This window comes from Ornithodoros turicata, chromosome 1 (genome assembly GCF_037126465.1).
Source record: "Ornithodoros turicata isolate Travis chromosome 1, ASM3712646v1, whole genome shotgun sequence".
In the NCBI taxonomy this organism is placed as follows: Eukaryota; Metazoa; Arthropoda; class Arachnida; order Ixodida; family Argasidae; genus Ornithodoros; species Ornithodoros turicata.
The window spans coordinates 123570943-123594915 of NC_088201.1; the positions used below are offsets into that span (position 1 = coordinate 123570943).

At 44.9% G+C, this 23973-nt stretch overlaps 1 long non-coding RNA gene across 1 annotated transcript; it reads right to left on the bottom strand.

The window, feature by feature from the left end:
• Positions 1-551: 551 nt before the first annotated feature.
• On the bottom strand, positions 552-19987 carry LOC135368623 (uncharacterized). The gene is made up of 5 exons (XR_010414832.1): positions 19720-19987; positions 11514-13897; positions 10162-10301; positions 9274-9354; positions 552-772 (listed from the first exon to the last, which is right to left on the bottom strand). It is a non-coding gene; the product is annotated as an uncharacterized LOC135368623 (long non-coding RNA).
• Between the last annotated feature and the right edge of the window lie 3986 nt (positions 19988-23973).

Consider the following 23973-nt stretch of genomic DNA (forward strand, 5'->3'; position numbering starts at 1 on the left):
GCGATGGAGGAAGAGATTATGCGACGCACACTGCGGCTCTGGAATCGTTCCGTACGCAGCAGCTCCCAAAAGGCCACCGACACAGACTTTTTCTGACAAGGAACAGCAAAGAGGAAAACGTGCTCCGGTAACCATGTTGGCAATCAACGACTACATTACACATCCGGTAGGATTCTGTATCAACGATTAGATGCTGTCTTAACTCCGGGTCAAATTAAAACATAGTGCATGGCGAAGTTTGCAAGCTCGCTTGCAAATTTTACAATTTGCTCGCAAAACACCGTCCGCGAATCGGCAACATCCCTTGTGTACGATGTCACGGCCAGTTCGCCTCGTAGGCGGGTCGTAGCAGTCGCCGTTCACGAGCATGATTAATATAGAATATTTTCGTTGTCAGAACAATGCTCAACTTCATATTTGACAGGGTGAATACGTTAGTACATTTATGGCCTTCGCCGCTCGTGCACCAGAAAAAAAAAAAAAAAACGAATCATCATCATCATCGTCATGATCGCAGGCTTGTCAAATATCCTTTCATGATCCCTTTAACACTGCGTTTCGATTAGATCTGTATATGTGGTTTTCGCATACCATCAATTTTATTTCCGAGAAAATGATTCTTCAGCAGCTTCGTAAGTTCTACTACACTCCGCTGTAGACTTTAGAACACATGTATCTATCGTAGCCGATGGCCTTGATTGGGCCACAGAGATCTCCAGGCAACACGGGTCCACATTTTCGGGATCCACCACATCAAGGTAACAAGTACCCGCTGGAAGGAATAAAACCGAAAAATATTTCAATCGATTCATTCTATTTGTGGATTGACGAGCATTTACACGGTAAAAATCCCGAACCTATGAGTGAACGAGACTAAGGAGGAGATAATGAGTTGCAATGCTCATATGTCAGAATGCATATTGTCGGCGGTATTACCCTGATCGAAGACTTGCCCTGCTCAATCTCGGTACTGCCAGACTATCTGCACCTCAGGCTAGTGTGGCACACACCAAATTTAGGCCAGCTGGCTTGCATCTCAGTATACCTAGGTTCTACTGAATATTGTTCGTTTGTCGAAGAACACGAACTGGGGCAAGGGGGAATGTTCATATTTGACAGTCTCACTGATCCTAGTGCACGGTGCGCTGCTGTTAAATACATTGATGCATGTACGCATTTGTGCAAACATATGTTAATTCTCGCCGTCTATGAGTACATTATGCATTCTTCCAGATGAATATTTTATCGACAGATGTAATACAGTGGATGTCTCTATGTACGCTCTTTTGTTGAGTTGCCGCCTCTATCAAGTTTCCTGACGTTAAGTCAATCTCCTAGAATCGTAATGCAAGCCAAAAAGTAGGTTCTCTATAGGAAGGGTCGTGTTGGTGGACGTTTTGCCAGCGACGTGCACAGCAGAAATTTCCGTTCGTTCTTTCTACAACAGGAAAATGAAAGGAAAGTCCAAAACACGAAATGAAGAAGAAACGAAAATGATTGATGGCATTTCGTATGGAATTCTACATGTAATGACACTTTGAGTCTATTTACCTAAAGCTGGCTTTTCGATGTATTACAATAATAACCATCTGGAGTAACATGTCATGAATCCAGTCATCAGTATACTTGCCTAATTTGAGCCATCGCGTAACACGGTGTGGGGTACCACGTAGGTCAAATTCAGCGCCAGCAACCATAATTGGTTGATCTGTGCATGCGCGTTGAGAAGTCTCGGGGAACAACAAAATATTTGTGTACGTCCCTAGTAAAAAAAAAAAAAAAACCTGCCTGAATCCACTGTGGAACCAGCCTCGAAAAGCCATTCCAGGCTGGAGCTGGGCTGGCCAAGGCTGTTTACATGCTGGGTCTAGTGCTGTTTGAATTTCCATTCTGAAACCATCCAACTTCCATTCGGAAACTAAGATGGTTCCGTGCTGGAGCCGAGCTGGAAATGGGATTGTGCGAGATTCTTCGCTGCGAACGATGTGAAGATAATGTTGGCTTATATAAGGCAAAAAAAAAGCCAAAATTAATTTTAAAAATGTGTGCAAATAATTTATGCCCAAATATAAAAAATAAATAAATAAAAGAATAAATAAATAAATACCCAAAAGTGTGCAAGGTTATGCAGAGAACTCCACGTACATGAGTAGATTGCAAAAAAAAATATTGTTGATTGGCTTTGCGCTGCGAGACGTGCGCTTTCCCCGTCTGTCAAACCGAAACTATAGCCACAATGCTCTCATCGTAACATGCGACCAACCGCCATCGGCATCAACTCAGAATCTGCTTTGAATTGGGAAACGTCGGTTGTCGTGTTGGCGTCTAAAGCGCAGCCTGGTAATTTAGATGTTTCCTCCTGCATTTCACCATCGCCGACTGTATAAAAGTGTGAGCGTCTTTGCATTTGTGTAGTCGTGTGCTCTGTTATGCATTTTCTTCCTGAAACCGTGCACGAGCACAATTACGACAAAGGGTATGCGTCGTGTGTAGTACGGTTGATCCTCAAGTCCTAAATCTGAACCAAGAGGTGCAGTAGTGACCCGATACTTATCTATAGTTATCGGAACTGCCTTCATGATGTGTCATTGTCCAGCTTGCACCGGACGGACTTACTTTGTCGGACAGTTAAATGAGAACGAGCGACTAAGAAGTGACCTCTGTGATTTCGCACTTGCATCAAACTTTGCATCAAATTGTGTGATATCACATTATCGTCTCATAGTGTTGCCACTGTTGCTGCATGTACACTATTTGTAGTATATCTATTACCATACCTGTTGTGGGGTGTTACTTATTCTTGTTAAAATAAATATTTGAATTTATTGCTGATTGTCACTATATTCATTTGTTAGCGTGCTTCCAGTTTCTGCTTGTATAAGATGCTTCTACTTGAGCGGAACCTCCTGCCTTGGAACATAGGTTCCAGCAGAAGGTAGGCTCAAGTGGAAGCACTCCTACATCTGGACCCGATAATCCGGCTGGAGACATGCTGCATATCCAGCCCTGTCCCAGCCTGCGTCCACTGTGGAACAAGTTCTAGACCAGTCTTTCTCCGGCTGGATGCAGCCTGTTTCTGGCCTGGTACAAGCCCGTTTACAGGCTAGATACAGTCAAATTCCAGGCCGGAACCAGCCTGTTTCCAGGCTAGATCCACTCATATTCCAGGCTGGAACAAGTCCAATAACCCAGCTGGAATTCCCACTGCATTTCCAGCTGGAGTTTTTACTAGCGTGAGTCAATTTTTGTTCCCCAGCTTCGGGTCTATACGTCATGAACAAAATGATGTCTCTGGCGCGCGCAAGCAAATTTCTGTCTTGCCCTCTGAAGTAATCAGCGTTCTGCGACACTGCTCTTCGCAGTCATGTATGATTACTTTTGTGAAGTACATATACCAGGTACCATCTCGACAGCTGTCTGCAGAACAAGGTGTATTCGGGCACTTTTGGCGTTGTTGATAAGAAGCTCGGCAACGCGAGGCGTTTCTTCCAGTATTGGTCCACTTAGCCGTCATATATTTGATGGACCACCGTAGTTCTCCAACATGCAAGCACTAGCTTAAGAATTTGCTGTTATTATTATCTTCTGAATATATTTTATGTCCCATACGTTGTATGCCATCTTTGCGAAAGTTAGTACGGCTCAGCGCGAGTTTATCTGCAGTCAGTATAACTGGGATATGAGAATGCAAGTGTAGGATGCTGCCTGGCGGTCTCGTGTCATGTGCTTCTACCTGTATGTAAGCGATGTACGCTGCCACAGGGATTTCAATAAGAGCTGTCAGATATTGGTCACATTTCATAATTCTCGATGACGCTTTGGACGGTGACGTGACAGAAAATTGATAGGACGGCTACGTATTTGTAACGCGATATTCAGCGTCATCTGTGTCTGAATCAATGCTTGATTATTGATTGTTGTGCAGTGGCGTTGTGTAGTATGCAGTGGCAGATTGAATGCAGTGGCGATCACAGTCGGGTGTAGTTCCGTATCAGGACCACTCGTTTTGAAAATCAGTGAAAGCTTTAGGAAGGTAAACATTGCATAGAAGTGAAAGAAGGCCATATGCTGATTCTAAATATGTAAGAATGCTAAGCCTAACGGATTCAAAAGTTGCCATCTTGCAAAAGGTAAGGTCTTTGAATTGGGCTAAATCACGTCACTTTAGCGAGGTTGGGTTAAATTGGGTTGGGCGATAGGGGGGGGGGGAGCTCGAGGGGCGCCCCCACCAGGCACGCACTAGGTGGTGCGAGCGTGGAGACTGTTCATCTGGTTAGATCGGGTTAGTGAGTCCTCCAGTAAAGATGGCGGATCGCTTTCAAGACACAGGCGATGAAATTTGATTTTTATACGTTTCACGCAATATACGAGGGTGATTCCTGTTTAATTCTGTTACTAATTAGTTCCACCTTTACGTAAAAGCGTTTAATTTTTTTTTCTTTAAAAAAGAGCCAGTAGTCCCGATACATTCTCACAGTCAATCTCGAGATTCGGTCACCCACCGAGCTATTGTAGAGGGGATAGTCTTCCCCCACAAGATACCTCACCGCCGTTGATTGAATGTCCCAGGGGGCAGATGTTCGTGACCTCACGTCAGGACCATGCCGGTACATCTGACTGACTTCCAAGCCGTTGTCGTCTATGGCGGCAACAGACAGGCCGCTACAGACGATGACGACGTTATCTTTTCGCATGACAGGTTACGTTACCCCCGTGAGTATTATGCGGACGACGACTTGGGTGGGTCTGCCCTTGACCATATATTGATTCCTTTTTTCGTGTCAGTAAAAAATTGTTTCTCAATGTAGTAGAATTTTAATTAAAATCTGCTAGGTCTTCACGTGAGCGTCAACCAAATTCGTATGTGTACCATACATGATACACTATGCTGTGGAGGGTAGAAATGTGTGCCCGCAATGACTAGGGGAAGTTGCGAAAACGGTCCTTATTTTATACGTCTAAGTAAGCACAAACATTGCAAGTTACAATGAAAACCATTCCAAGTAAAAAAATAGACAATAATTTCCTCAGTGTGAAGCAAAACTGCAAGGTTGTGGCACAGCTAGGCACGTCTGAAACCAAAATGTGCCATAATATTCGCATTTCTCATTAGTAAATCTGCCCGCACACTGTTGATGGTAGAAGAAAGTAATACAGAACGGCAACGCTCGCATGAAAATACAAAAAAGGAAAATGAAAATTGAGTAAAGACACGAAGAACGAAAAAACTGCAGCCATGGCGGGTGATCCGGGAGAATACCAGTTCGCATTCAAGTGCCCGGGGAGTGAAGGTCAAGACGAGGTGTGATGGGGACTGAAGGGTGGTGGATGGGGCAGTCGGCTCTTGGACGGTGTGCAAGGAGGACAGTTTAGAAGAAGACTCAAGTGAATAAATGTGAGTCGGTATACTTTCCGTGTCAGAGTCATTCTTGGTTGGCAGTAGGGAACGAACTAGGCCATTAGAGCACACACCCGTGGGATAGGCTTCCTAAGTAGGAGCAGATCCCACAAAACATAGAATACACACACACAAAAAAGTTGTTTCACGTCAAATACTGTAAAACCCTTCTATTTCGCGAGCCCTTAATTTTCGCGAATTTCGCGAATCGTGAAAATTCGCGAACTTTAGGGGCGCGCGAATATTTCAAAACAGAAGGAGAAGAAATCGCGAAATTTAGTCGCCGCGAATATATCCCTGTTACCCGATTCCCGAAAATTTAGTGCTGCGAAATTAAAGGGTTTTACAGTATCAATTCCTCTGTCTCACATGCTACTTCTTCGTCTTCTTTGAATTGCTGGCTTCACAAATGGCACAACAAATGGGTGTATCTTTGGACAGTGTCGTATGACGTGATTAGGAATATGGCGCAGTTGACGAAATTAGGCCCTGCCACCTACATATAGATATATAGGGATGGAAGCGGTATGTAGCAGATAAGGAACATCATGAAATAAAGGGTGACGCTGGGCAAAAAAGAACAAAAGAAGAAGAAACTGAGATGGGCCACACTAGAAGGGTACAGAATGCAGGCTCGTTGAAATCTTCTCCGAGATATTTATCTTGATTGATCGAATCGTGAAATTCCCTACTACCACCTAGTTTTATTTCTGTTCGCCAAGACCATAGGAGTAAAATTAACCTTTATCATTTTTAACGGCTATTTTTTTTAGAATGCGTAGTTTTTCGAAACAACACCTCTATGGAACAGTCTGTCATGTGACCTTGTCCTCCCTTTTTCTAGCGATACCTTTCAAACGCTTAATGTGATATTCTTCCTATGTAATCATTTTTGGTAGCTGCATTTGTGAATCGTTTAGGTGCCTGTCTTTGTTCTTTTTCAACTTGCTCAAGTGTGACAGCCTTTGTACCTTCCAATCAATTCCCCCTCTCCTCTACACAATACCAGATAATGGAGCTGTATGATGTCGATAAAAGTAAACAAAATATATACTGGATTTTTCTCTAGCAAGTCCAATTTAGGAACGTCAATGTTCAATTTCTGAAACGGGTTACTATTTTGAACAAGATAACTATTTAAAGAGATTGAAACGTTTATTTTACTGATAAAGAAGCTTTCGGTAGCAGGATGGCACGAAGGACGGACTCCGTCCGAAGGCTTGTTTTTCAGTAAAATAAATGGTTTAATCTCTTCAAACACTTATCTTATTCACTTGCGAGTGCTAGACTTCTCCCATGTTTTGCCTGTAGTTTTTAAAACAACAAAGGCAACTTTTGAAAACGTAAATCCTTACCAGGAGTGCGAAGCCGGAACCTTTTTTTTGATTATTCTATCTATAGCATATATAGTAATTGAGGTGATAGCAGCCGGTTTTATTCTGACGTAGGACAATATTTTATGTTTTCCTACTGAAACACGACAATCGTATTGTTGGTAGAGAGCGTTTTCGGCTTAAACCTGGGTTTTCGTTTCGCGATTCGATTTAAGTAAGGTTCCTGTACGCAACGAGGTGATGCACGACCTTTTCACGTTGATTTGTTCAACAACCAAGTCTCTATAGACTTTGTCACACAAGCCAGGACTTGTATTGACAGCTTATTGTCAGCAATTCTTTGGCGTGTCACGAGACCGTGCTCAAATTGTCTAGTGGCAAATTGTCAAATCTTTGGCAAGATGTATTAACAAAGTATTTTCACATCATTTTACTCGACTTTTACTTGTAATGAGTAACTGATCAAGAGTTGAGGAGATTTATCTGATGTCGGTCATCAGTTAATTTTAATGATGCCTTTCCGGGCACTGCATATGGTGGCTTGTTTGACGACAGTCGGACATAGAAGCAACCTAGACGAACCTATGCAAGTAAAACCGATAAATGCTAACAAAAACGGCCAAGGAAACGCAGATGATACGAAGACTGTCATACCATAGGACATATCCTTGTACTAATTAAAGCCACAGGAATTATTGAAGTCTATTAGGAGTTGTGAATGAAGAATGAATGCCTAAACTATCTGCTCCTTAGGGTTTAATGGCTCTATGATGACCTTATACAGTCAAACCTCGTTAGAGCAAAACACGGTATAATGAAATTCGAGATAGAGCGAAATAATTTGGATTCCCCGGCAGAGGGCCATAGAGATCAATGTATTTGAAATCCCGCTACAACGAAATACGTTTTAGCCGCCATCTCGATACAAGGAAAGAACCAGATAACGTTTATAACTCCAGAGCCGACTTCAGGGTCACGAAAACAAAGGGCGCAAGCAGCGTCATGTTAACGGGGTGAAAGGGTAAACCAAAGACGCAATGGGGTCGGGAGGAATGTCGTGCCTAAAAACGAAGTCTGAGTCATTGGAAGGTTGGGGATTTTCCTTCTAACGCTTATGCTTTTGGCCCTGGCTTTGAACAGTGCAGTTGCAGCCAAGTTCAGGACGAAGGAAAGCGCATGAGACGCAAGGCGATATCGCGAGCGCGTGGGAAATGCTTCGTTGGCGCCCCAGCGTACCACAGAGCCGGCCTTAGACCGATGTGGCCAAACTCGGCATGCGCCGGGCGGGCCCCGCGGAGCAACTTGCAAAGCAAACGTAGATGTCGAACTAAAGCGTCAGTAAACATGCGCAAGAATTGAAGTCTAGACACCTGACACGGTGGTGGGCGACGAAACGGGAGTAGACAGACCAGACGCAGCAGGGCTGCTTCCTCTTTCGTAGTCAGGTCGTGTCAAGGGAGAAACACGATCGGTGAAGTCGTTGGCTCCGTTAAAAACATGCTGTTTTACAGCCACTTGAACCTCCCCACTCTTCATCTCAAAATAAAGTTGTTGTTGTTGATCCCCTCCTTAAAACAGAAGAAAAAAAGGAGGGGAGCGGGATGGGGGGAATTAAAGATAAAGAAAGGGGGAAAGGTCAGACAGGCCAAGGCCGACTTGCTATTCCCAAAAGAGAGAGAGAAAAAAAAGGCGGGATGGGGCGAGAACAAAAGGACAAGGATAGTATGTACACGATGCGGGTATGACTTTTCTCTAAACTGTCGACGGATTCCCTTCCCGCGCTCCAACAAATATGTTTTCTGAACAGCATGGGCAACTGCAGTTGTAACGAGCCCGGGGCGTTCGCGGATGTTGAGCTCTTGTGGGAGGGATATTTACTTTTTGTAAACTATATTGCGCCTGTCCCTCCCTTTTGCCGGTCCTTGTCTGTTCGATACAGTTAACGACCATAATTGGAAGAGCTAAGTCGATTGTTCTTGCATTGGGGTGGCTTGGGGGCTATTCGTCACGGAAGTGCCCGTGAGTATGGGGAACGAGTTTTAAACGCTTCACTGCATCCCTTTAAAATAGTTAGTATTCATTTCGTCGGATTAACGAAGATTTAGCTCAGCTCCATCTGCTAGTGGTGTGTGTGCTCGTGTGACGTGATTCCTGCGTGGGATATAGGAATCGTCGGAAAGGGAAACAAAAAAAAAGAGAGAAGAAACACTGTCAAGGAGCCCGCGAAGAGGGAATCACACACGTAACATGAAAAACGGTTAGGAGCAACTAAGATTTATTTGAACATGAACTTTCGTGCACGAGATTTGAAGTGCAATCTCGTGCACGAAAGTTCTTGTTCAAATAAATCTTAGTTGCTCCTAACCGTTTTTCATGTTACGTGTGGGATATAGGACGAAGGATCTTCATCGGACAAGAACTGCTGTGTCACCAAGCGGGTTCCCAGCTCTGACCTGCCCCGCCATATAAGATAGATCTATTGTTTAAAGACTACTACTCTACTCAGAACCACACATCAGGACTAACACGAATAGTACTCACGGCCTGGTGCGATGGGATTCCAAATGACGCAACTATCGCACTTGAAGTACAGGGCCCTCAAGGGAGAGCTTTCACCTGGGTCTGCAGTTGTAAGGTAGAAAGGAGGTGTTTATGATGGACATCCTAAACTCAGCTTTACAAGTTATTAACCGAGGAAACAAACCAGACAAACAAAGAAGGTCGATCTAGACACCCAGGCTTTCTCAAAAACAACCCTTCTGTAAACCACACAACATTTGCGTAAAACCTGCCCAGAAGTGGTCTGGCCATACAACGGGTCCAATAGAACGTTACATGTGAACTATCGACCATTGCTGATTATGTGGATAATGTCATTCAGTTACACTAATATGACTGTAGAATAATGTACAGGAGCAGTTACCGCGAATAAACTTTTCCTTTCCTTTTCTATTTTAATTTTATTCACTTCACGTCACTTGAGGTCGCACGTGAGGTTGTTCTTGTGGCATGCTTTCCAGATATACTGCACTTAACGCACACAAGTGAGTAACAATTGAAGCAAAATGACGCAAAAGTTCCAGAGAGCACTGACCTGTACACAATTCACCTACATGTGTGAAAATACTCCTTAAATTCCTTCTACAAGAACGCTCAATATTTGATTTGTTCAGACTAAATTCAACAATGCATCGAAATATCTGTTATGTGGATGAGGTGGTCCATGTGGTGTGCAAAGATTTGTAAAGTCGATTATTGTACCAGTTGTAGCAAACAACCATAACATTCAAGCCACTGCAAAGTGAAGCCGTGATGCGGCAGCGCAATGCACTACCTATAGCGACAAAATTCCCCGCATTGATGCCTGGAGAACCAATTATAACTCGAACCACTCTATAAGTGTAATGCTCAACGTGTGGTAGTACGTACCATGAAGAAATGTATGTTCTACACAGGCGAGACCAAGGACAGCTGAAATTGTAGTACCGGCCTCGGTGGCTCGGTCGGTAGCGTGTTCGCCTTCTGCTCCCGAGATCATGGGTTTGAACCCGGCCGAGGAAGCCAGCAACCTGGTGGCAGGGTACAAGTTGCTTAGACACGCCGTCTTCCGCGAGGGACGTTAAATACAGGGTGCCGTGTGACGACCTTTCATCGCACGTTGAAGAACCCTGAGGTGGGCAAAAGCAATCCACGGACCGACCGCTGTGGCGTCGCTCATGATCTCAGTTGTCTCGCGACGTAAACCCCCAATTATTATATGAAATTGCAGCTGTTCAGAGAAAAAAGTGTGGTGGCGACAGCTGTCAGGTCTGATGTAGGTCAGGTTCTTCGATGATGTATTTCCTTGAGGTGTCCAAGCTGATGCCGCATGCAGCCGCGTCAATACGCCTGCTACCATCCGTGTTTAAGACCCCAGTTCGCTAACGTATTCGTGAAGGTGCGCAATCTAGTTCCGACATATTTCTAAGGATAGTACTTGTCGCGCAGTCGAGTGATAAGGCTACCTACTTCTGACAATAGGAACTACCATGGGGCAGAAAATAGTCGCAGTTAGAAACCAGCGTTTTTCTGGCGTCGGGGATCGACGACGACCATGATGGCACAATAACCTAATTGATTTCCTACTTTCAGCGCTTTTTTTATGTCACAAAACGCATACGATATGATTCCGATATGATTGATTCCTAATTGGAACAAGGTTCACGTAATCGTCCGGATTCACACGATGTGCAGCACCGCGAAATCATCCACGATATTTCCGTGGGGAATGACACGATATTCTACCGTTAAGAATCCAGCGTTTAAAATCCCGGATGTTCAAAATCCCACATTTCTAAATTAAAGCTTTAATATGAAGAATGCCAGAATGATAGTGTTGGGTAATACATATTACTGAGGAACCTCGAACATTGCGTGATTTTGACGTCAGTAGAAGCCCGTGTCGTGAATAAAAACTAGGGTTTTTGCGACCCCTAGGCTTAGCATAGCGTTCATATCAGAGCAGCAAAAATCATTAGATTTTGGTTAGGTTAGGTTAGTTTTCAAAGTTTAGGTTAGCTTAGGTGTTTTAGGTGTTTATTTTACAGTTCATCACGCCGTTCGGGGGCTCCCCACAATTGGGCATGCATGCGACGCTTCCGTAGTCCCGTTTATGATTTTGAGCCTATGGGACTTAAAACTGTGGATTCTTGAAGGTGGCAATACGAGATACCCCCTTTGCGTACAAAGGCTCACACGTGAAATCCCAGGTATGAAATGACCTTTTCCTTGTCCTTACTCACATGGAAAATTGTTAATATTGCTGACGTTGTATCCAGGGTCTGCGGTCCGTGTTCCCAACTGCTGGTATCGCTTGACGCTGCACAAGAGGAGAGACATGATCAATTATAAGTATATTGGAGGGAAGTCTGTATCGGGTTAGGAGGGATGTTTACCAATTGAAACTGGAGGCTATAGACTACGGAACTGGCAGAGTTCAGTTCACGAGTGGTGGTGCTTGTAAGACCTAGGTAACTTAGCGTGACCTCAAATACGACGCGAGTGTATTACATCACATAAGTCTGCCAAAGAAACGCTTAGTGGGGGAACTCCTTTCCAAAAACACAGAAACCACCGCGATGAGTCACTACCAGCGTGCTCGTCCAACGCTCTGAACATGCCCCGCTTGCGGTAACGGTATAGTAGAAAAGTGAATATCTTCCCGTATTCCGCTAACATCTGTCTAGAACTGTGCACGACCTGGCAGGCGGATATGTAATGCTCAACTGTTCCACACTGCTCCGCATGTATGTCCAGCCTACACAGTTTCGGTCAAGTAATACCCCTGGAAAATTGAATGTCATTCCCACCGAATGATATTCGCACTAAATGACATTTGTTCAGTGTCACACGTTGAAATCAAATGGCAATGCGAATGATATTGGCCCAGCGAATGAGTTCCCCAAACTCATTCGCTTTTCCCTCTCGCATCGGCAGCGTACCCTCGCAGTAGAGAGCTATCAAAAACGACAACGATAAATCGCTTGAAGAAATGAGAAACGAATGAAAAGTTCTACTCCAATATTTTATCACGACTTTGATAACTTTTGGCGCGAAGGAAGGAAGGAAGGCTAAACACTGTTTTTCGGAGAACTACCCTCGTTCCCCGTCGCCACGTTGCGAAGTGCGGTTCAGATGGGCTTCTTTGTTACATTTGCTAGTGGTACTTAGCCAAATAAGTGTCTTTCAAAAAGCAAATAATCTAATGTTTTGGTAGCTTCGAGCAAAATAAATAAAACATAACTAATGTATCTGTATAATGCTTCAGATGTTTGGCCCTGGTGTCTTAATTATCGACACTGACATCATTGACGAATGACATTCTGTTTCTTCGTGTAGTCGGTGTCAGACAAACGAATGACATTCGGTGCGATTGCCATTCGCTGTGCATGTCATTCGGTTGGCCGTGTGACAGGGGTATAATATTTCATTCTCGACTTTGACTTCTTCATTCTCCTCACTTGCTATCTGGAAGTGACCTTTAGCGTGTGGGGTATATATTTGCACATGTGTACCTTCATACAGAAATCGTGGTCGACCAAAACAAACAGGGTAGTACTGAAAATTTTATGTCATTTAGCTAGACTGACGTGGGCCGTGTATAAATGCTATAACTCCGGCGCTAAAGTAACACAAAGTAAAGTGGACGCTGTGTGCACAACAATAATCATGTGCGTGATCCCTGAGCTCCTCATACACTGTTGCTCATTTTCGCTCTCTTTTTAGAAATCAAGAAACGCTAAGGAATGTTTCCATGTGTCCAAACCCATAACCTGCTTTGCTCTGTATCTGGACGCGCATTAGGTCCATACTAAATTGAATTTAAGCGTGTGTTCTGCGTGAACAGGTGTCGATCGATATACCACAAATTTAGCCATTACATATGACGAAATGCAGCTATGCTGCAGTAACATGAACATACATCACTCATGAGCAGTCAAACAATGGCCAAAAACATGTAAATATTGATTACTTTCTGTCGGCGAATTATTATCATCAAACGAAATGTAATCCCTGATTCATGTAGGGGCCACCGCTTTGTCGTGGGAGATACCTTACCCGCATCATATATCAACCTGAACATTTTCCCTCTTTTCTTTCATTCTTCGCGCAAGTTTTGTTATGGACGAATGGCTTCCAATTTTTTTTTCTTTTGTGTTGGAAGAGGAGATTGGAGAAACATCTCGGGAAGGTTACGTTCAGTACGTGCACGAACACTAGTATTAATGACTGGACTCTCATAGTGCACAACGCTACAAGGCTTCTGGACACGTTTAATTAGCAATAAGAGCTAATTGGGACCCCCCACATTAATCAGCACCCTCCAGGGAGCCACCACACTAATTGGGGAACGTCTATCTCGTGTCCAGACCACCCGAGCGTTGTGCACTACGAGAGTCCATAAAAAAATAAAAAAATAGGTAGAGATAGAGTGGAGAGAAGGAGTTTAATTGAAGATCAACGACGCCATCTTGAAGAAAGCGGTCCGGAACGGCCGCTGACCGTCGCTGGGCGACGAAGCACAGAGGCAGGTTGCAAAGCATCGCAGCTATGACCACCAGTTCCGGACATCCTGTGACGTCAGCTGTGACGTCATCATGGCATGTCTGGGCAAGTTAGGACAGCTCTGGACATGCAAGGAGAACAATACTCGTAATACAGAGGCTGGGAAAGCAAGAGTATGCAAACCATCAATAGCTAACAAGAAAATAGAATTAGTTACACAACAAATGATCCCACCACAACAGGAGCGCAGAACGATGCGACTGCTCTATCCGACAGCCAGGCAGAGAACTGACTCGTAATGGTTTTGTTCTCCTGTATAAAGCCCCACAGCTGCACCCCCTAGCGGTTACTTTCTCAACTAATCTCACAACAAAATTATTAAGAAACACGCCAGCGCTAGTGCCGTTCCCAAGGCAGAAGAAGACAGGAAAATGGCGGGGATGACCGCACAACAGCAACCAGCACCCGACGTGCACTGGCACGAAAATCGCAAACAAAGCGGGAACAAAGTTGACGAAAGCATTAGTTGCACAACAAATCACCTCACTACAGCAGGAGCGCAGACCGATACGACTGCTCTCCGCGACAGCCAGCCAGAAACTGACTGAGGCGACGGGCCGCGGCAGCTACGCATGCGCGCGCGCTCCTAGCGCCCTCTGGGGCGACCACCTCCGAGAGGCTAAGAGACAAGAGCATTCCTGCGCCCCCTGTTGGCCGTTCTCATTGGTCGAGACGTCATCCTATTGTCTCAGGGCTACACTTTTTCCACTAATGCTCCTTTGGACAAGGTCAATCCAGAGGAGGCACAGTAAGCCGGTTTCGCCGCCGCGAAAATAGTGTCGCCGCTGGCATTTCCCGCCAAATTCCGGCTATTTACTTTCCATTGGCTCCGGTCCCCCACGTGACCTTTCTGGATCATGATTGGCTAAGGCTCATTTAACTGGTGGATTCGCCCGCGTTCGTTTCTCCGAGGCGCCGACCCGTCTGACCGTTGTGTAGCTCGCGTCTACGTATGTGAGCTGGCGGTGATTTCGTTTCGTGGATTTCGAAGATCTTCGAGCCATGGACGAACGCCTGAATGAAAGGTAAGCAGACAAACGTATGATGCATGTCAGTGATCAGACGTTTAATACTGTCGCCTAACTGTGTGCATGGCTTGTCCCGTATTACATCACTTTCAGCCGGTTATCAGTCATGATCTGGTAGATGATTCTGTGTGGTGTTACTTGTTGCGTTTTGTTCCACCATTTGAATGTGTCTGATGTTTAATACACTGGTGTGCATGAAAAGGTAAACAGCGTGCATCGCGTACGCAGGGCTCTTCGCATTTTGGCATTAGTCGACATTAGGCGCGTAACGCTGGCATGTCTTACAGAGCGTATTCATCCAATTAACGTTGCCTGTGCTCGGGTTTACCATAATATTAACAGGTTCCCTTGTTTTTTTTTGTTTTTTTTTTCATTCAGACACCGACATCAGCTGCTCGTGGCTCTGCGATCCGCGAGCATGTGGCCCCTGTCATCGGAAAATTCGAAGTTGTGCTGGGATGAAACGGATGGCTTCTGCGACTCATCACGTGCTATATATATGTATAATAATATCTACTTTCTCCAAACCGAATAGGTTCCCTTAAGGATTGTATAATATGATAGTCACGCTTTCTGTTGCTCGGCACTATTTATTCTCTATTTATTCTGCAGTATTCTGTAATACTCGTGTAGATTTACTTGCATTCAAATGTTGCTTCTTGTGTATATGTTTACCGTGTCAATAAATCTGTACATGTGAATTCCTTCGTCTTCTGGATTTTCATTTTCTGTTTCCCGATAATATTAGCAGATAGCCTGGCGAAGCGCTCGGAACATGGGGGGGAGAGAAGATGAGTGAGAAGGTGTGGAGAGGGCACGCAGCGCACATGCGCAGTTCGATCAGCCAGCGCGCGCTTTTTGGCGCCGTTTTCCGGCTATTTTGTCGTGATTCGTTACGGATGATCACGTGGTGAAGGGGGGGCGGTGGTTTTCGTGGCGAAACTGTGGAAGCTACAGCTGCACTCCACTGGTCAATCTACAATGAAGCGATGGCATGACGTCATCATGCACCTGCGTGGCTCAAGGACGCGTGCGCTCTAGACAGGGGACCTATTATTTATTGAATCACTATCTCAAGATTATTTCCTTTATTCTTCTATAACGATTGAATAGGAAGCTACTGCAGAAGAGCACCATGCATGAAAGCTGATCGTAGGAATTCCAAAGTCTTACTAAATGAGACTTGCCAAAGAACAAAATATCCTAACACGTAACTCCATCAACGGCAAATAAGAGGACTAGGCACTCAACAAATCAACACAGAGTACGGGTAACAAGGAGCGCAGAACGATGCGTCTACTCCGTCCGACAGCCAGGGACGGAACTGAGTCGTAATGCTTTTTCTCCTCTATAAAGTCATGCATCTATCCCTCTTGCGGTTGATTTCTGAACTAATTTATTCGCGAAATTATTAAGAATAGCACTATTCCCATTCAGGGCAGCACTATCGTCAAGACAACAATGTTCCTTGTCAAAAATGAAAAAATACAAAGCGCCAACAAATGAAAGCATGCATGTCGGGGCAAGTCAGAACACGTCAGAACAAATTGCACGACTGCTGGGCAACAGAAGAAAACAAACACTTGAACAGAGTGAAAAGACACTCACCATCATTTTTCACGTTCACAGCATTCCCCCATTGTAAATCCGCTCGTCACAAAATCCACCTACATCGTCGAACACCATTCACCAGTGACAAACCACGCATCCGCACCCCATCAGAGGCAGACAGAACCCCACCGAAGCTACGCTCTTCCACTGACAGCCAACGCAATTACCAGGAGCAGAATTTGTGTGTCCAGACCCGTCAGTGTTCAAGAGAGAAGTGAATCCTTGCGCCCCCTGCAGGCCGTTCTCATTGGTCGTGACGTCATCCTATTGTCTCAGGGCTACACTGTTTTTTTTTCACTAATGCTCCTCCAGACAAGGTCAACCTGAAACAATACTGCTGCGGTATGACGTCATCATGCAGGTGCGTGGTTCAAGGACGCGTACGCTCTAGACAGGGGACCTGTTATTTATTGAATCACTATCCCTAGATTATTTCCTTTATTCTACTATAATGATTGCATAGGGAACTAGTGCAGAAAAACACCATAGACAGGAGGCGATTGTAGCATTTCATTCCCAAAGTCTTGCTGTACAGGAAAAAAAAAATTCAGCAAGACATGCCCATCCCAGCCGAGAGCCATGCAGCTAAGTGAATAATGACGCTTTGTTCCTCCTGAATAAAGTCACACACCTGTCCCCCTCGCGGTTACTCTCTGAGCTAAGTTAATAAGAATAGCTCTTCTCTCATTCAAGGCAGCACTATCGTCATCGTCAAGAATATTCCTTGTACAAAAAGAAAAAAAACTACATGTAGAAGGAAAGCATGTCAGAACAGGCCCAGGCATGTCAGCGCATGTTTGTCAGACAACAAGGGGGAAAAAAGCGAAAAGAAACAAAGAAGAAAACCAGTATCAAACTATTTCTAAGCAAACGCACTCCTCTTATTCAAAAACAGTGCGCATCATAAATCCGTCCAGGGCAATACACACCATTTTTCTATTGCTACACTTTTTTTCCACTAACGGTCAATGGATTGCTACAGACTGCGTGACGTCTCACATCCTGTCTGAAGCAGAAGACACCGGCAAAGACTCCTATTATTTATTGAATCGCAAGATTATTTCCTTTGTCCTACTCTTAATGACATTCATTCTCTCATTAAAATTCAACAAAAAAAGCACCCCGCATATTAACGATTTTCACACCAAAGGCTCATCATGGTCATTAGAATTACAGTAAACTACCACTGCTCTTTTAAAATAATAAGTGAAACCACTCAACATCACCTCCAGGCTTATGTAATACATGACCCTTTCTATGTTCATATATTCGTTGTCTGAGGCTACACCTGCGAGCAAAAAGGCGCGGAAGCCGGGTGGGCAAAGTTCCATTCGCGCACGCCAAAGCACAAGACACAGAACGCCTTTACGGGAACATGATGGCATTACCACCATATTAATGATTTTCTACCTTGCATTGCAGTTTAGAAGAACTACTACAAAACTATAATTTTACGAGCCCATTAAAATTCTACTTTCTATGGAAACTATAATTGCCCTATTACTTGGATCGCTATTAATGAAGCGCTCCAATTTTTTCTCTCTTCCCATTTCAGCCTTGTCATGCAGTGAAGCAGACTCACATCCAAAATAATTCATTTACACTGAGGGTGCCGTGCTTCAGGAATTCCCATCCTGCGCTCAGATGCAAGCATTTCTTCACGGATACCTTTAACAGCTGACTTCCTCAACATACCGAGCTCCTAACAACATCTAACAAACAATCAATCAGAGAAACCCTCTTCTCAGCTGTACCATGCGACTTTCTTCTGCGTAAAATCGGTGATTTGAGGAAGAGAGCAGCGAAAAATTGCGCGCACTTGTGCTTGACTTAAAAAACCTGAAGCATATGCTAATAAACTAAGAAAAAGACACTCATGTCTGCTATCTGATCGTGCCACATACGCAGACGCATTGCCCTTGCGTAAAGAAAGCACAGGAGAGGGATACACAAATTTCCTTAGGTGAGCAGGGAAAAGGCTTAAGACCTCAGGTCACCACACATCGTCACGCGGCTAGCACAACATGACACCAACAAGATACTAGCAGCAGGAAGAACTGCAACACTGCTAAACAAGTCGAGACATGCCATGATGACGTTACAAATCAGGAAAAAAGCACACGCATGCACGCAAAGTGGACAACGCATTAAACACACGGAGCGCTCAGGAATAATCGTAGCGTTACCGCACATCGCTACGAAGCTCAACGTCTAACGCAAGATGGCAGCAACAAGATATTAGCGAAGGGTAAAAATTGCAACACTACTGAACAAGTCCAGACATGCGACGTCGCATACAAAACACTGCTCATCGGGGAAAAGGCCTAAGCCCGCGGCGGATCATCATAGAGCATACACAACTTCATTTTTCTATTTCGCGTAAACTAAACGCGGTCTACTTGGAAAACGACGTACAAATTTTCTTAAGGATCAGAGAAATATAGAAATTGCTACTCCGTGCTCAGATACCAGCATTTCTGCTCAAAAACCTGCAAAATTAAGCACTGCTTACTTCGTCAAGATATCGAACACCCAACAAAATCAAACAAACAACCCCACTTCCACTGGTAGAACACTATTCAGCTTTTACGCAGGAGGCTTTCTTCTACATAAAAGTAGAGAAAATAAGAAAAAGAGCAGCGAAACATTACACGCACTTTTGCTAGCATAGCTATAAGAGAAAAAATAAATAAAATAACGACGCACACGCTAATAAACTGTGACACCCATTTCTGCTATCAGATAATTATTGCATAATGCCAAATACTGATTTGCATTGTCCCTGCGTGAAGAAAGCACAGGGCAGGGATACACAATTTATCTTAAGCGAGCAGGGAAAGTCACTTCTACTCGGACAGCTTAATACCATAAAGTCTGAATTTTTGCAAAGAAAATAAAGCTTGAACAGCGCTTCGAAGGTGACAGACACATACTAACAAACAAAAAAACAAACACTTCTATTCATTTCTATTGATAAAGGCGTAAACCACACTACAAGAACAAAGCACACTGCTTCAGGAAAGCGTATCAAATGCAACGCAACAGGACCGGCTCTCATAAAATAGCCTGCCCAAAAGAAAGACTTCACCAGGTTCGCGAGGCAATTCCATTAAAAACGCTCTCGGTCTATCCTACAGATAAGAATGCAAGCGCTGCTACCCTTATTTTTTAAACCACTATTCCACGCAATAGTACATAAATGTATCACTCGTGTCACATGAAAAGGCACACACAAAGAACTTACTTGTCAAGTGGGATCCCTGGTTCAGAAAAGCGCGCGCACTCACATTTTCACACTCACAAACACAAAGTCTATTCTCACAACCACATAAATCCACATTATTCCTCAGGTCAATAATTATCCTACCATCGTCAAAAGATGGCTCACTCTTGTATGCGATCGCAAAGCGATATGTCCTCGTTCCGGATGTAATAGGATATCGCCACTCGACCGACGCGAACCAAAAAAGAAAGAAAGGAATGCACGTTCGCTATACCTCCACGAAGAAAACGGTGCCGTGCTTCTACGCAGCGATCATCATACAGCAGTGAATTGTCTTCTTCGTTTTTCTTTTATTTTCTTGCACCCATATATTTTGCAAGAATACTATAAAGACCCAACAGAGCAGTGCGCTCCCGTCAACACACCTTGGGCTGACCTTACACACCCGAAGCCTTTTCTGAATACATTCTGCTGGCGCTGGAATAAAAAGATGTATCGCCAGGGTACAACAATGTCAGCTCTGCTTCCGTTTAAGTGATAAAACAGTGCGCCCGAACCGCGCCCCACGCGAGCCGCACGCGGGCCCGTTCTCGGGACGCGACGCGCGCGATTCCCCGTGCGAGCGCAACGCGGGCCTCTCGGTTTGGACGCGCGCGATCCGTTTCCCCGAGCAGGCGCACTGTTTTATCACGTACGTGAGGTACGTATGCTTTTGGAACGCTCTATGGGGAGATAGGCAGTGTCCGTTAACTGAAACGATGTTGGTGAGTCAGTTCCACATGGGCCGGTGTTGCGTTCCTCGCTGTCGCGACAACAACGACAAGAGCCCAATAGTGCATGTGTTCTCGTTCCCAAAGGTAGAGGCTCTCAAGGTTTCAAAGCTGAAGGCGATTCCACGCGCAGATTTTAAACCCAGCATTCGTTCCAAGGTATGTAAGTAAACTTAAAACCACTGCCGCTGAAATGCGCTGTGGGATCTTGCTTACATGGTGATTCTAATACGGTCGTCCTCATTCTCTCGCAGGTCTGCGAACTGCATTTTCAGCAATCGGAATTGTCGCGAAACTCACGCACAGCGATGGGGCCTCTGGGATGACGACTAAAATCGAAAGCGATCGACTGCGATTGGTGCCAGGTGCTGTGCCTTCAGTTTATTTAAACTGCCCGGCCTACACGTCATCTACGCGTGCTCGTCGCGAGTCAACGAATTCCAAACGCGCCAGGATGAAGAACACGTCCCTTCAGAAAGCCCTAGAAATTTCACTGGAACCAGAAGGGAACCAGAAGAGAAGACATTATGAAGAATTCAGCGTCTTCTATGACGACCTAAAGCAGGTTAGGAGGCATCTGCAACACCAATTTTGGACAATGAGCGTGACCGACAAGTGTGTGATGTTTCTCCACATTCAAAGCAACCCATCATCGCACTTCAGGTTTTATGTAACCATTTAAGTGTTCGAAGGAGTAAAGTAGTATTTTCAACGTTCGGATAAATATATAAACTTACAAGTGCTTCAGTCATCAGTTGGCCCTGTTGCTGAGTTGATGCTAAATTCGATTACGTGTCTTAAAACATCGCTTTGAACAACAAGAGCGCGACGTCGCTTGCTTAGGCACGCTCTGGCGACCGTCCAAGTAGCAGAGGGAAGCAGCAGAGGGACAACTAGCGTGACGTCACGGCGTGCATGAAGAGGCCTTGTGTTATCTAGGTGGTGTTGGCTGTACTTCATGAATAAACGATGACATCGTTCCATCGTTCGAGTCCATCATCATTTCAAAGGCAGCCAGAGCACTACATAATCTTAAACGCATGACAATTCGTAGAGGCTCTAACGTGATACATTTCTGACCACCGTTGGGTCCGTCCTTTGGGAAACCTGCATCCGATTAAGACACGTTCCTATCAACCCCGCCTTAAAGGAGCAGTCTAGAGGCACACAACTTTGTTTCTGTTTTTGGTCGGTATGGAATGTTAGGCGTCAGAAAGCAGCTTTCCCCACAATTAGTGCAACCGTAACGAAATTAGGACGCCCGCAATAGCTCCCTGAACCTCCCGTGCGCAAAACACCCTCCTTCGCCTTCACGATAGACAGGTGACGGACTCCAGCAAGCGCGACACTATGTGACGCGAGTGGTAGGGACGTTCCTAATTGGACCTGGGATCACATGATCAACGTGAGCAACACCGCGCAGGCCGGAGCGTCTGCTACCGCTTCGGAGACGCCATGCGTTCTCCAGCTGCGTGATGTCCGAAACGGAGGATTTGATGGCTGTCAACGACACAACCACGACTTTTTGGGACCGCAGACACCACGGGAAGAACCGAGTGGTGCAGCCCGAAATTAACTGCGTCTTGTACAGCGAAACCCCAGTGCTACCCGACAGTGTGCAGCCTCTCTGACAGTTTTCACCGCACAGTTGGTTCAGTGGCTAACAGGTGGCGCCATCATCGCCGTCATCGCTTGCTTTCTGCTATGTGAATTTTGACGTTGCACAGAAGCCACGGACATATTACTCTTGTGATTGCAACCTTATTGTGTCAAGCTGCATATCTGCTTTTTTTTTTTTTTTAGAAAACGTGATATAAATCATATAAAGGATAGAGGTCAACAAGACACCGCTCGCAATGTTCGTAGCAGACGGTTTTTCCTACCAACGAATGAGGAGGCTCTCTACCACAAACGTCACACTTCGCGTGGGTGATTTGAGAGAGTGGGTGGGCGATTTTGCAAATTAATTGAGTCGCGGTGAAACAACTTTGGACAAAAATATTTTTGGGGAGTGCTTTTCACATACTGCTTTACAAGATGACAGCAGTTGGCCATGTTAGATACCACTTTAATGCTCCTTTAAAAAGGAGACTTCGGAACGATCTTTACAAAAAATGTTGCACAACGGTTTTGGTACATATTGGCCACCACGGGGGTCAGACTAGCCCGGAGAAGTGTTGCCGCAGCGCCGCCGCCATACTTTTGGCACGGAGTCTGTTGCTTTCCTCTCGGGTTTCCCTCCCCTAAGTTTGGCGGACGTTTTTATTGTGTGACGTGCTCCACACGGTGTATGCGATCTGTTTGTCATGTACATTAGAAGAATAAAGACGCAATAAGAGCTTGCCAATAATCATCTGCCTGTTTGTCGTCATTCGCGTGTCACTTTTGTGTGCATGTGAAACGAATGGTTTCGGTCTCCCCTCCCCGCCCTCGTCTTGGTACTGTCGCCGTACGTCGTCCATGCTCGCAGACAGCCAAAAATGCCGGTTAGCTGCGCGAAGTGCAAAATCAGATACAGCAAATCATGCGGCGTGACGTTTCATGCGTAAGTATTAAAGAGCGTACCCAATTTTTGACGGCCTTCAATGGCATATATACAAGCTAAACCGCCTTTTTCCGCATGCTTGAAGAGAAACGAAACTGGCGGCAAGCGTCCGGAAAAAGTCCGTACTGTTGTTATTATATGTTCCTTGCGTTATCATCCAACAGTTTTCCTCTGCATAACCCGGACTTGCTTTCGAGATGGCTGGAGGCCCTAGGAATGCAGGGTTTCGTTCCTACGCGACATGTGAAACTTTGTTCCCGGCACTTCGACGCCAGCAGCTTTATGTCTGGATATCGCCTGAGCATGTTAAAAAAGGATGCTGTATCAAACGCAGTAGTGCCAAGCACATCTCTGACAAGTATGGCGCCAAATCCACTTTATTGCATAGTGCCAATACAGTCAATACAAATGAAATGAAACATCCTTGGGTGCATTGTGTGCATGCCCATGACTGTATCCTACATCATTACAAAATCAAAGCAATGGAATGTCATATTGCACTGTAGAACGAGAACGCTTTACTTGGTAATTAATATAGGTGCTCCCTGCTTTTCATGTTTATGCACTGAAAGCATACCCTCATCAGCTTGATATTTGTCGATTACAGTAATCATGAATATCAGGCAGCCATACTCTTTGTGTCTTTCCGTGTGTGTTATTATGCTGACTCCGTGTTTGTTTTTACAGGACAATGAAGCAGGATGCAGTACGGTGTTGGATCGGCCAGCCAATCCTCTTACACCTGCTGCACCCCCTGTAAGGAGCAGTTTTCACTTGTGACTCCATCCTAAAAAGATTTTAGAGAAAATTTTCAATCACGGCCAAACATGATGTAAAAAATTTAGCGTTACAAAAGTTAAGACAAAAATTGCTATGCAGGTACATATGCCAATGCAGCTTCATGAGGAGCATCCCTACTGTAGACTGCCAAGGAAGCACAAACTGGTAAATACTAGATCA